The 12,392-nt window shown below is 38.4% G+C and overlaps 1 long non-coding RNA gene across 1 annotated transcript in view; it reads right to left on the minus strand.

Moving 5' to 3' along the window:
* Positions 1–12,392, minus strand: part of LOC131497756 (uncharacterized) — a 76,126-nt gene that overhangs the window by 11,636 nt on the left and 52,098 nt on the right. The window contains exon 3 of the long non-coding RNA XR_009255127.1: positions 4,979–5,156. This is a non-coding gene — a long non-coding RNA (uncharacterized LOC131497756). The remainder of the gene's footprint in view (positions 1–4,978; positions 5,157–12,392) is intronic.

Here is a 12,392-nt window from a genome sequence, read left to right on the forward strand (position 1 = left end):
TGATTGATTCTTGGTGACTTCTCAGCTGTTCCATCTATTCTAATTAAGACACAAAACATGAGTGAAGAAACCATATACTGGACATGCAACTCAGTTGAGCCTTCAGATGACTCCAGTCCTAGTCTCTTATTGCAATCTCATAAAAGACTCCAAAAGAGAATTCTCTGGTTGAGCAAATCAACCTGTAGAACTATGAGAGATTATAAATTGCTCTAAGTCACTAAGTTTTGGGGTGGATTATTACACAGTAATAGATAAAGGAACATTTTTATATGTAGAGCCTTCTCTTCTCTTTTAATGCCAGATAGTATTCTGTTTTATAACATATGCCACAATTTATTTAATCAGTCTTCAGTGTTTTATTATTACAAATAATAGCACACTGAATATCTGTACATACGTTATGCATGTTATGTATATGGTGAAAATATATTTAAAGGACAAATTCCTAGAAGTGGATGTTGGCTCAAAGGATTTATGCATGTGTAGTTTTTTTAGATATTTCACAATGGCTCCATAGAGTTACATCAACTATCATTCCCTATTTTCTCATATTACTTGTATAGTGTGAAATCAACTTGTTTGCTTTTTTTTTTTTTTTTGTCAGTCTTCTAGGTGAAAAAAATGATATCTCAATTGTAAGCTTGTTTTTTTTTTTTTTTTATGTTTACTCATTTTTCGAGACAGAAAGAGAGAGACAGAGCATGAGCAGGGGAGTGGAAGAGAGGGAGAGGGAGACACAGAATCTGAAGCAGGCTCCAGGCTCCAAGCTTTCAGCACAGAGCCTGATGCAGGGCTCAAACTCACAAACCATGGGATTATGACCTGAGTTGAAGTCTGGTGCCCAACCAACTGAGCCACCCAGGTGCCCCTCAAGTGTAGTTTAAATGGGCATTTCTTTTATTATGAGAGAATTTGAGCATCTTTTCAAATTTTTAAGTCATTCATTTTCCTTCTCAATGAATTGTCTGTTCATATTGTTTTTTCTGCTAGATTGCTGGTCCTTCTGATGAGGGAGGTTGTGGCAAGCTGAGGGCAAAGTACTAACAGCACCCCCCACACTCAAGTGGGATATGTGTGATGTTCCTCAGACACTCCTGGCTATCCAAGAACAAAGGAAAGGGGTTTAAGTGCTTACCATGGTGATGTGGGAAACTAAGGCAAATGAAAAATTAAATTCCAGGGTGGCCTGGGTGGCTCAGCTGGTTAAGTGACCAACTTCGACTCAGGTCATGACCCCATGGTTTGTGGGTTCCAGCCCCGCATAGGTGTCTGTGCTGACAGCTCAGAGCCTAGAGCCTGGAGCTTGTTTCAGATTCTGTGTTTCCCTCTCTCTCTTTCCCTCCCCTGCTTGCACTCTGCCTCTGTCTCTAAAAAATAAATAAACATTAGAAAAAAAAAGAAAAAGAAAAATTAAATTCCCTTACTGCCTACAGCCCATTAACAAGTCCTTGAAACAGGCAGAGTGACCTCCTTCTGCCACAATCAGCGGCTGTGATGACATTTTGCAATGGGCAAAAGGGAATCTTGATTTAACATTATCCTGACCCCCCAGGATCCTGTAAGTCAACTTTAACATATAAAAATTCCTTTGGAAACTTCCTTTATTTCAACTACCTCAAGATATATGCTGGCAATCATGCTCCAAGCTTGTAGCCCCTTGATACACATCTGAAGGGTCTCATGACTGAGGTTTTACTAAATGGTAATAACTGGCGTTTTCCTAACAACACCTAGCCCCTCAAGGTCCAGAAAACCTCGCTTCCAAAATACCTTAGAGACTTAATCTATCCCTAACTCTTTCCCAACCTGAAGGTATAAAATCAGTTACACATCTTTCTGCCCACGGGTCCTGTCCCCATGCTTTAATAAATTCACCTTTTTGGACCATAGACATCTTCAAGAATTCTTTCTTGGCTGTTGGCTCCGAACCCCCGTCATCACCCCAAAACCCCATCATATCTTTTTATTGATTTGTTAGGGCTCTTTAAAGAAATTCTGTCTCTCTAACGTGTTGCAAATTATTCCTAGTTTTTCATTTTTCCTTTGCTTATGATGGTTTTTAATTATGCAGATTTTTAAAAAATTGTTGGAAGGACATTTAACATGAGATCTACCCTCTTAATAAAAGTTTAAGTGCACAATATTTTTATATATAGGCACAATCTTTACAGTATTAAACATTTTTTATACAGTAGAATTTATGAATTTTATTTTTGGTATTTTCTGGGTTTTGGATCATACTTAGAAATGCTTTCCCTATTTCAATAAGATTTAAAGCTTTTTTCCTAGTACTTTAAAAAATATTATATCTTTTATCTGTCTGGAATTTATTTTGGGGTAAGGAGTGAGGTAGAAATCAAACTTAATTTTTTTTCTTTTTAAAATATTTTTCATGTTTATTTATTTTTAGAGACAGAGACAGAGTGTGAGTGGGGGACGGGCTGAGAGAGAGGGAGACACTGAATCTGAAGCAGGCTCCAGGCTCCGAACTGTCAGTACAAAACCTGATGTGGGGCTCAAACTCACGAGCCATGAGATCATGACCTGAGCCAAAGTCAGCCGCTTAACCGATTGAGCCACCCAGGCGCCCCTCAAACTTAATTTTTTCCATGACCAGCCATTTTTTTCTACTATCATGTATGAAATACATATATTCTTTCTTTGCAAAGCATCATTAATAACCACATCTAGCCTAGAAAAAGGACTTGTATGCCGGCATTACTAGCATAATACTTTGTAGGTGGCACCAGAAATGGTACAGAACTTTTTGCATGATTTATCTCATTTAATCTTCAAAGAATTCCTAAATCTATGATGTATTCTCATTTTGTGCCTTGAGGACCCTGATTTTTTGAGTAGTTTAAGTAATTTTCTCAAGGGAATTTGGCTAGGGTGTGGCAGAACCAGGATTCAAAACCAGTCTGTCATGCCCCAAATTCTGTTCTTACTGACAGTACTCTATAATAGAGTGGTGATGCCTGGTCCGAAACCACTATGCCATTCAGCTTACCTCTTCATAATAGGCACTTAAAAAATGCTTGGTTTAACAAATTAATAAAAGTCCCTTTTTAACTAAAAAAAAATCATGATGCTATTTTATGGCTCCAGAGAACACCTGCTTCAGAGAAAAGTCTTGCTGGGAAGTAAGTTGCCTTGTGCTGCAAACCTGCTGATGCTTGTGGGAGTGTGCGTGTCACCTGTTATCTGTCTACTGTGTGTATTATCACCCTAGTCCCGTCAAAGTGGCTGAGAAATTTGTTTGGTAACTGAAATATCTAAGAATGTTCAGTTCAAATCCACTCTGATCAGCTGCAGATCAGAGGTTCCAACAACCTCCTCCTTGGATTTGATTAATTCGCTAAAGCAGCTCACAGTACTCAGAAATATCTTACTTACTAGATTACCAGTTTATTGTAAAAGAATATAACTCAGGAACAGTCAAATGGAAGAGATGCATAGGGCAAGGTATGGGAAAATAGACATGGAGCTTCCATTGCTGTCTGAGTACACCACTATCCCTGACTCTTTACGTGTTCACCAACCCAGAAGCTTTCTGAACGCATGTTTTTGGTTTTTTTTTTAAGGAGGCCTCATTATATCCGCATGACTGATTAAATCATTGGCCATTGGTGATTGAACTCAATCCTCAGCTCCTCTCTTCTCCCTAGAGGCCAGGGAGGTGGAAATGAACTTTCCAACCCTCAGTCACGTGGTTGGTTCCCCTAACAACCCATCCCTATTCTTAGGTGCTTTCCAAGAGTCACCTCATTAACATAAATTCAGCTGTGGTTGAAAGGGATATATTAGAATATCAAAACACCTTTGTCACTTTCATCACTTAGGAAATTCCAAGGGTTTTAGGAGCCCTGTATCAGAGATGGGGATAAAAATAAAATATGCATTTCTTATTACAAATCACAATATCATGATAGCATTAAAGTTTCATTCCTGGATAACTGAACAAATTATAGCTTTAAGTTCGCACATATTTAATGTCACTTTTAGTTCTGAATTTGGTATCAAAATTTTGAATTTCAGGAAGATAGTGCCAAGTAATGGCAATAATGAGGTCATTAATGTCAATATATTTTTCTTAAATCCTGGTGTTCCGGTTATAGTTTGTTAATAAATTTATTTGGTATATTTTGTCCTCTTGATTTTTCTTTTATTTTTCTTCCCTTAATATGGTGTTAAAATTCAACTGAGTAAATTTGAAGATCTAACTTGCTTTATTCAATGATTTATGAATCAACATGTCATCTAGCAAATAGAAAGAAGCTCCAAGTTGCTGTACAAAAATGTAATGGTTTTTATAGACAGACGGGGGGTGGAAAAGGAAGTTTTCTAACAAAGAATGGATTGTTTTAAGTAAAGATACCTTTCTTTGGGGGGAGGGCAAGGGTCTGTCAAGCAGATTACCTCACTAGTATTGATCAGGAATTTCCAGATTGGCTAAAGGTCACATTCCTGGGAAAGGTTGCAACTTCAGTTCAATCTTGTTTTGCTGTCATGAGGGTAAATGACTCCATTTTGGGCCTATTGTGGCCTAAATTCCCTTCTTTTGATCAGACTCAACCTAATTGAAAGATAGGATCAAAATTGAAGGCATTTGCACCTTGCTCAGCTACTGCTCTGTAGTTGTGGCTTTTACCAATCCTCTGTGTGATATTCATAGGTCAGGATTTTTTTTTCTTTTTTTGCTGAATCCCTGTAGTATTTACGAATTATGACTTTAGGTTCACAGTTTTTAGTTGTCATTTTCTTCATTCCTATTCTGGCATGCAAGTTTTAGTGAGATCATTTGCTTGGTGGTTAGTGTCTGTGAAAATGCATCTATGCTTTTGAGAGAAGACAGTGCACCAGAAAGAGTAGTATACTTACTGCAAGCAGGATAATTCCTGATGTCTGGAGTGTACTTCTGACCCAAACCAATCAAAATCAAATAAGTCAAAGAAAGATATGTTGAAGGAGTTACCTTTTTAAGCCAAGTTGCTTGCTCAGTGATCTTATATAATTGAACTTCCAACTTCTCCAAAAGTGTTAATCCAGGTGCAGCAGATGGTGTTGACCATAGCACAGATGATGAGGTTTCGGGGTGATGGGGGATTCACGGGTTTCAGAGCTGACAGCCAAGAAAGAATTCTTGAAGACATCTTTGGTACAAAAAGGTCATTTTATTAAAGCATGGGGACAGGACCTCTGGGCAGGAAGAGCTACAATGGGGTTGTGTAGAATGGGTGGTTATATACCATGGGCTTGGGGGAGGTAAAATCAAAAGGGAAGTTTCCAAAGAGACTTTCATATGGCTAAAGGCTTACTGGAGGCCTAGCCACCACCATGCTAAGGTTGTTTTTCCCTCTAGCAAAGCATTAATTTTAAGACAGTAGGGAGTTCCTGGACTTTAGGCCGTGGATGGGCTTGCCTTTTTCTTGTAAACTGGTGGAGACTTATCAGTTTAACCATTTGTTTTCTGTCCATTCCTTAGTCCTTGGATAGCCAGGAGTGCCTGAGGAATGTCACATATATCCCACCTAGGGGATATAGTGCTGTTAGCCTATACTTTGCCCTCAGCTTGCCCTACACTCCCTCATCACAGAAACGTCCTCACTCAGCTAAAGGATAATAAAAGGCTACCTTATTATGAAGAACAACTTTGGCCGGAGAGTCTATGGGCTCTCTTTGTTGGGCAGCTATGGTCGTAGCAGTGGATGCTGTAATATTTTCAAGAATTTACATTTACTCCTGACCAGAAAAGTAGGGATCTACTAAAGGAAGCTAATCTTGAATCATGAATACTTCTTGACAGGTCTTTTATAACTTGATGTAAATTCAGGGGAGTTGACCAGTGGGGTGTCTGTCTATAAACAGTTAGGGACACAATTAGATAACCTAAGAGGCATTGTCCAATTATGTGCCAGCCATCTAGGCATTCATAGACCCAAGGAGAATGATAGCCACCACAGACAAAAATAACTCCTGTCAGGGCACAATACACTTCCACTAAGGTGACACTGTTAATGGCAGAGATTGTTGTATTTATCTGTTCAAGCCAGGGGTCATTTAGGCTTTCACCTAGCCTGAAGTAAAACATTGTTCTAAACTCTAGACTGTACCCTTCCTAGAAATAGCCTGGAGATACAGATGGTGGTATTCTCTTTCCAGGCCAATGCCAGAGTAAAGGAAAGGAAGAGAAGAAAGGGTTTTATGATTTTTTTAAAGTTTATTTATTTATTTTGAGAGACAGGGAGAGAGGAAATGCCAAGAAGGCTCCACGCTCAGCATAGAGCCTGACTCAGGGCCCAATCTCATGAACCATGAGATCATGACCTGAGCCAAAATCAGGAGTCAGATGCTTAACTGACTGAACCACCCAGGTGCCTTGAAAGAGTTCTATGTTTAGTTAAAGTATGAAATCTTGATCTGGCATCTTGGTAGGAAGCAGTCTGCTTCAATGCCAACTACTTCTCTTCCAAGTCAATTTGATTTGGAGGTCTCCAGCATTTGAAATTTTTAAAAAATGTTTATTTATTTTTGAGAGGTGGGGGCAGGGGCAGACAGAGATGCAGACAGCATTTGAAGCAGGCTCCAGGCTCTGAGTTGTCACCACAGAGGCTGACTCAGGGCCTGAACTCAGAAGCCATGAGATCATGACCTGAACTGAAGTCAGATGGTCTCCAGCATTTGTACAGGACAGGTATCAGGTGAAGCATTCTTTAGCAGTGAGATATACTATACTAAAGGTTCAAGCCTGAAGTTTAGTAAGGAGGACTTGGTATAATCCCTTCCAAGGAGACCAGGGAGTGCTTTGTTCTTAATCATTCAAAATCAGAAGGGTGGGAGAAAAATGGAAATATTAGCTTGGAGAGTTTTCCAGATATTTAGGGAAACTAGAAGCACTTAGGATCCAGTTTAGTTTTCAGGTATGTAACAAAACCTCAGAAAATTAACAGGATTGGAATCTAATATAGACAAAGGTGAAAACATAATATCTTTCTCTATAATTGTGTCTATTTTTTTAACCAAAGACAATCACAGTAAAAATAACTTATTTGCATTAAACCAAAAGAATTTGGTTATTTCTCTAATGTGTAACATTTTAAGATGATAGCTAGAATTATGACTGATAACATTATACCAGGACATACCAGATTTCTAAGAATTTTACACAATTTCTAGAACACTTATATACCCATGCAAATACAACATAAATAAGGCTTAATATTATTTCTTATTTAACAGTGCTTCCTATGTAATTTAACATATCAAATAAACTTAATTAGTTTAACATTTTTTTTTTTTTAATAAGGAGGCAGAACAAATCTTTTCAGATGTTCCAGGGACCCTCTGAAAAGTTGCAAAGTTAGTTTGAGGTCAAAAATACTTCATTTAGAATTTGATTTTAGAAAGTTTTGTCATAGATACTGAAAGGCGTTAGAAACACCTAGTAAAATAGGATCATAGGTCACTGTAAAATAATACTTAGTTATCTATTTAACCACAGTGACAGTTAAAAACTTTTCAGGCAAATAAAGAAATTTTAATAGTTGGGGCATCTGGGTGGTTCAATTGGTTAAGCATCCAACTCTTGATCTCAGCTCAGGTCTTGATCTCATGGTCATGAGTTCAAGCTCTGCATTGGGCTCCATACTGGGCATGGAGCCTACTTGAAAAAAAAAAAAAAGAAATTTTAATAGTTGTTAAAAAACAAAAACAAACTTAACTCTTTCAATAGAGAAGACTCAACTTTTTAAAGTAATCATAAGACTTGATAAAGACGACATAGGAAAGTTCTTTGACAAGAGACAAAACCTTTTTTTTTTCCTAGGCAAATTACTTAAAAGTAATTTGTAAGGAAAACATTTTACAATCTTATATCAAAAGCAGACCGAGTATAAGAAAACTTTGTGCGGGCACCTAGGTGGCTCAGTTGATTTAAGCATCCCACTTCCGCTCAGGTCATGACCTCGCGGTTTGTGAGTTTGAGCCTTGCTTCAGGCTCTACGCTGTTAGCTCGGAGCCTGGACCCCACTTCAGATTCTGTGTCTCTTTCTCTCTGCCCCTTCCCTGCTCATTCTCTGTCTCTCTCTCTCTCTCTCTCTCTCTCTCAAAAATTAATAAACATTAAAAAAATTTTTTTTAACTTTTTGTTTTTAGCAGATGAAAGAAAATGAAGTTCCTATTTGGCATAAGTACATTACTGATTTTTTACCTTAATTTTATAACCCATATAATAAATTCATTTGATGTTAGCCAGATTGACCACTAAGGTCAGATTCTCTCTCTCTCTCTCTCTCTCTCTCTCTCTTTCTCTCTTCTCAACTTGGTATTCATTTGTGTTTTTTAATCTCTTCTTTACCATTCTGAAATAACCAATTTCACTTTAGGACAAAATTACTTTCTTTTCCCTCAAAAAAAAAAATCCCAAACAAAACAAAAAATGCATCCCTGCTCCTAACTTCTCTTATCCTACTTTTCTCACATACAAAGATATTTCCTTTATCATTTTTAGAAGCTTTAATTACATGTATTAGAATTTTTAACCTTTAAAAACCTAAATTTTTAATGAAAATAAAGAAGTAAATAATTGTGAACTTTCTTTAACATTAGCATTCTATGGCTTGGCAAATTTATAAATATATTTTATAATTTCTAAAAACATATGCTTTCTCACAGTAGATTTTTCTGTATGGCACAAAACATGCTTACTAACAGACCCAAATATCTTTTAGTTTCTTTGTGAAAGGTAGCCTAAAGTGGATAAATCTATGTTCAATAATTAATATTTCAGTATTTTATCTTTTTTGGAAATGATCTAGAAATCCAGTGACTATCCATCATTTAATCTAACTTAGAAAAATTTTAAGGTTTTGAGTTACCAAAAATATTTGAGGAAATCGTTTTCTTTCTTTTTTTTTTAAAGTTATTTATTTACTTATTTTGGGAAAGAGAAAGCACCCTCACATGAGTGGAGGAGAAGCAGAGAGAGAGGGAGAGTGAGAGAATCCCAAGCAGCCTCTGCACTGTCAGCATCGAACCCAATGCAGGGCTCAAACTCATGAACTGTGAGATCATGACCTGAGCTGAAGTTGGATGCTTAACTGAGCCATCCAGGCGCCCCTTTTTAATTTTTTTTTTTTAAGTTGGAATGCTTTCCTTTCCCTCTGGGTATATTTGTCTTAGGAGAGAAGGCCTGAAAAAATCCTGTGAAGCTCTGAGTATCAGCTTCCAATTTGGCCAAATTCAGGATCATAGAGTTATAAAATTCTTTCAAATATTTCATAAGTTTCCAGCCAGAACAAACAGTAAATATTTCTGGCAATATTAAAGAATCCTGTGGATTCAAGAGGTGTCCTCAGAGAAGGTGCAAGAGATATTATCTTCACAAGATCTGGAGTTACTCCCAAAGATAGCCAAAAGAAAGAATCGACAACCTGTATGTGCCAGGCAGGAATAAAGCCAAGCCAAGTTCTTGGGACATAAAATAAGGCAAGCAAGCAGTCAGTAGCTATCCCTGAGAACAAAAGGATCAGTAACCACTGCATCTGGATTTGGAAAGGAAGAGACAGCATGAAATTTTATTTTCCTTTCTTTTATAAATTTTTTAAGTTTACTTATTTATTTTGAGAGAGAGAGAGAGTGAGCATGTGCATGCGTGCAAGTGGGGAAGCGGCAGAGAGAGAGGGAGAGAGAGAATCCCAAATAGGCTCTCTGCTGTCACCACAGAGCCTGACATAGGCTCCTTTCCATGAACCGTGAGATCATGACATGAGCCAAAATGAAGAGTCGGACCCTTAACTCACTGAGCCACCCAAGCACCCCTATTTTCCTTTCTCAACTGGATGCTACAGAGATTCATGAGAGCTGACTCTGATGAGAATTCTTAGTGTTTGCTTGCTTCTGCCAGTTTTCCTAGGATTCCCTCTGCATGCAGGCTCTGGTACTTACCAGAATTTGGGAAGATTTTTTTCATTAATTTTAATTTCAGTTTCTCTTGTCTATTTAAGGGAATAACAGAGAAGTTTGCAAGAAAAACTTGCAGAGTTCTGTCAGCTCTAGAAGGGGACATACAGGGGACCTTTGAAGGTAGATATGAGGATGTCTATAAGGCCATTAACTTAGTGGACTTTTGTTTAAAGTCATATAGTCATTTTCAAGGTAGAAAAACAATTCAGAGTACTCAAAGGAGCATAGAAGGGAGCAATAGGAGTTACATCAGTCTTATAGTCTAGTTTTAGGTAATTTTTATATCTTTAATATTTATACCTTTGCAATGAACCTTTCAATGAGGCTATTGTGGAATATGCCAATTAAAATAGGTATCCCAAGGGCACCTGGGTGGCTCAGTCAGTTAAGGATCCGAATTTGGCTCAGGTCATGATCTCGCAGTTTGTGCATTCGAGCCCTGCATCCAGCTCGGTGCTGACAACTCGGAGGCTGGAGCCTGCTTCAGATTCTTTGTTTCCCTCTCTCTCTGCCCTTCCTCTGCTCTCTCTCTCTCTCTCAAGAATAAATAAACATTAAAAAATAAAAATAAAAAAATAGGTATCCCATTCTTTTGGTTTGATTTAGGAATCTTTGTTTTAAAGTGTACTGCTTAAATGATCTTGTCTAATTGGAATGTTCCTCATTATGGCCATTGTGGGTTTTTTTTGAAGATTTTTGTTTTTAATTTTAGAGAGAGAGAGAGCATGAGCAGGGGAGAGGGACAGAGGGCGAGAGAGACAGAGAGAGAGAGAATATCCCAAACAGGCTCCATGCTCAGAGGGGAGCCTGACACAGGGCTCGATCCCATGACCCTGGGATCATGAACTTTGCTGAAATCAAGAGTCTGCTGCTTCTGAAATTCCCATTAGCAATAGCTGTTAGCTATACAAAATGAGACAAATATGTGCACCTTAATATACCAGCAGTAACCAATGAGCTAGAGACTGGGGAAAGGACTGAAACAGCAGACCTCAAAGATGGAGACTGCATACTGATTCCAAACAAATGGAGAACTGCAGCTGCCACCAGCTGGAAGGATGCTCCCAACATGGAACCTAGGGAAGGATTCGAAGGGGTGCAGTTTAGATGTTACTGTGTAGTGGCCAGTGGAAGGTCCCATGCACATCTCCAGCAATTCCTATTGTGGAACCTTGGACTGGGTACAGGATTAAGCCAGCAGACAAACAGTAAATATCAACAAATGGGGACTGCAGACCAGGAGCTCCACATAAATGGGGAACTGCAAATTGCTAGTAGCAGTTCTCATGTGGATCTTGGGACAGAATCAAGGGCCGGGAAGTTACACAAATTGGGAATTGCAGACTGAAAAGCCAATTAAATCAGGAGCTTGATGCAAAGAGAGCAGAGCTCTGAATCAAAAGGAATTTACCCATGGCGCTTAGAAATGTTGAGAAAGGCAAAGAACTCAAAAAGAGTTCACAGCACATTTATGTTTCTCATTATCCTCAAATCTGTTGGAAATCTTTGGTCCTGCTGCTACCCAAATCTGTTAAAAAGCAAAATTAAGGGGCATCTGAGTGACTCAGTTGGTTAAGCGTCCGACTCTGGCTCAGGTCATGATCTCTCAGTTTGTGAGTTCCAGCCCCACGTCGGGCTCTCACAGCTCGGAGCCTGGAGCCTGCTTTGGATTCTGTGTCTTCCTCTCTCTCTGCCCCTCCCACCTCATGCTCTGTCTCTCTCTGTCTCTGAAAAATGAACAAACCTTAAAAATTTTAAAAAAAAATTAAAAATAAAAGCCAGGTTTAATTGGGTAAATTTAAAGATCCAATTGACTTTATTAAATGATTCATGAATCAGGCAGCATCCCATCTAGCAAGTAGAAAGGAGTTCCTAGAACCTGTATAAAAGAGAAGGTTTTTATAAATTGGATTGTTTCAGGCAAGATCACCTTTCTTGGAGGGAATGGCAGGGATCTATCATGCAGATTACTTCACTAGCATTGAACAAGAAATTCTAAATTGACTAAAGGTCATGTTCTTGGGAGAGGTTGAAACTGCAGTTAAAGTCTTGTTTTGCTGCCATGGGAGGAAGTAACTTCATTTGGGGCCTATGTTTTTTTTTTTTTTTAATTTTTTAAAAATGTTTATTTATTTTTGAGACAGACAGAGACAGAATGTGAGTGGGTTAGGGGCAGAGAGGGAGACACACATACAGAATCCGAAGCAGGCTCCAGGCTCTGAACTGTCAGCACAGAGCCCAACGCGGGGCTCGAACTCACACCTGTGAGATCATGACCTGAGCCAAAGTTGGACACTCAACCAGCTAAGCCACCCAGCTGCCCCTATATTTCTTTTTTTTTGAACAATGGAGAATAAATATTTTAAGGCAATATGAAAGGACAGAAACTACTGGTGTTAGAAATAGACATTTATTAGCAACAGTAC

The sequence above is a fragment of the Neofelis nebulosa genome, chromosome 16 (assembly GCF_028018385.1).
Source record: "Neofelis nebulosa isolate mNeoNeb1 chromosome 16, mNeoNeb1.pri, whole genome shotgun sequence".
NCBI classification, from domain to species: Eukaryota; Metazoa; Chordata; class Mammalia; order Carnivora; family Felidae; genus Neofelis; species Neofelis nebulosa.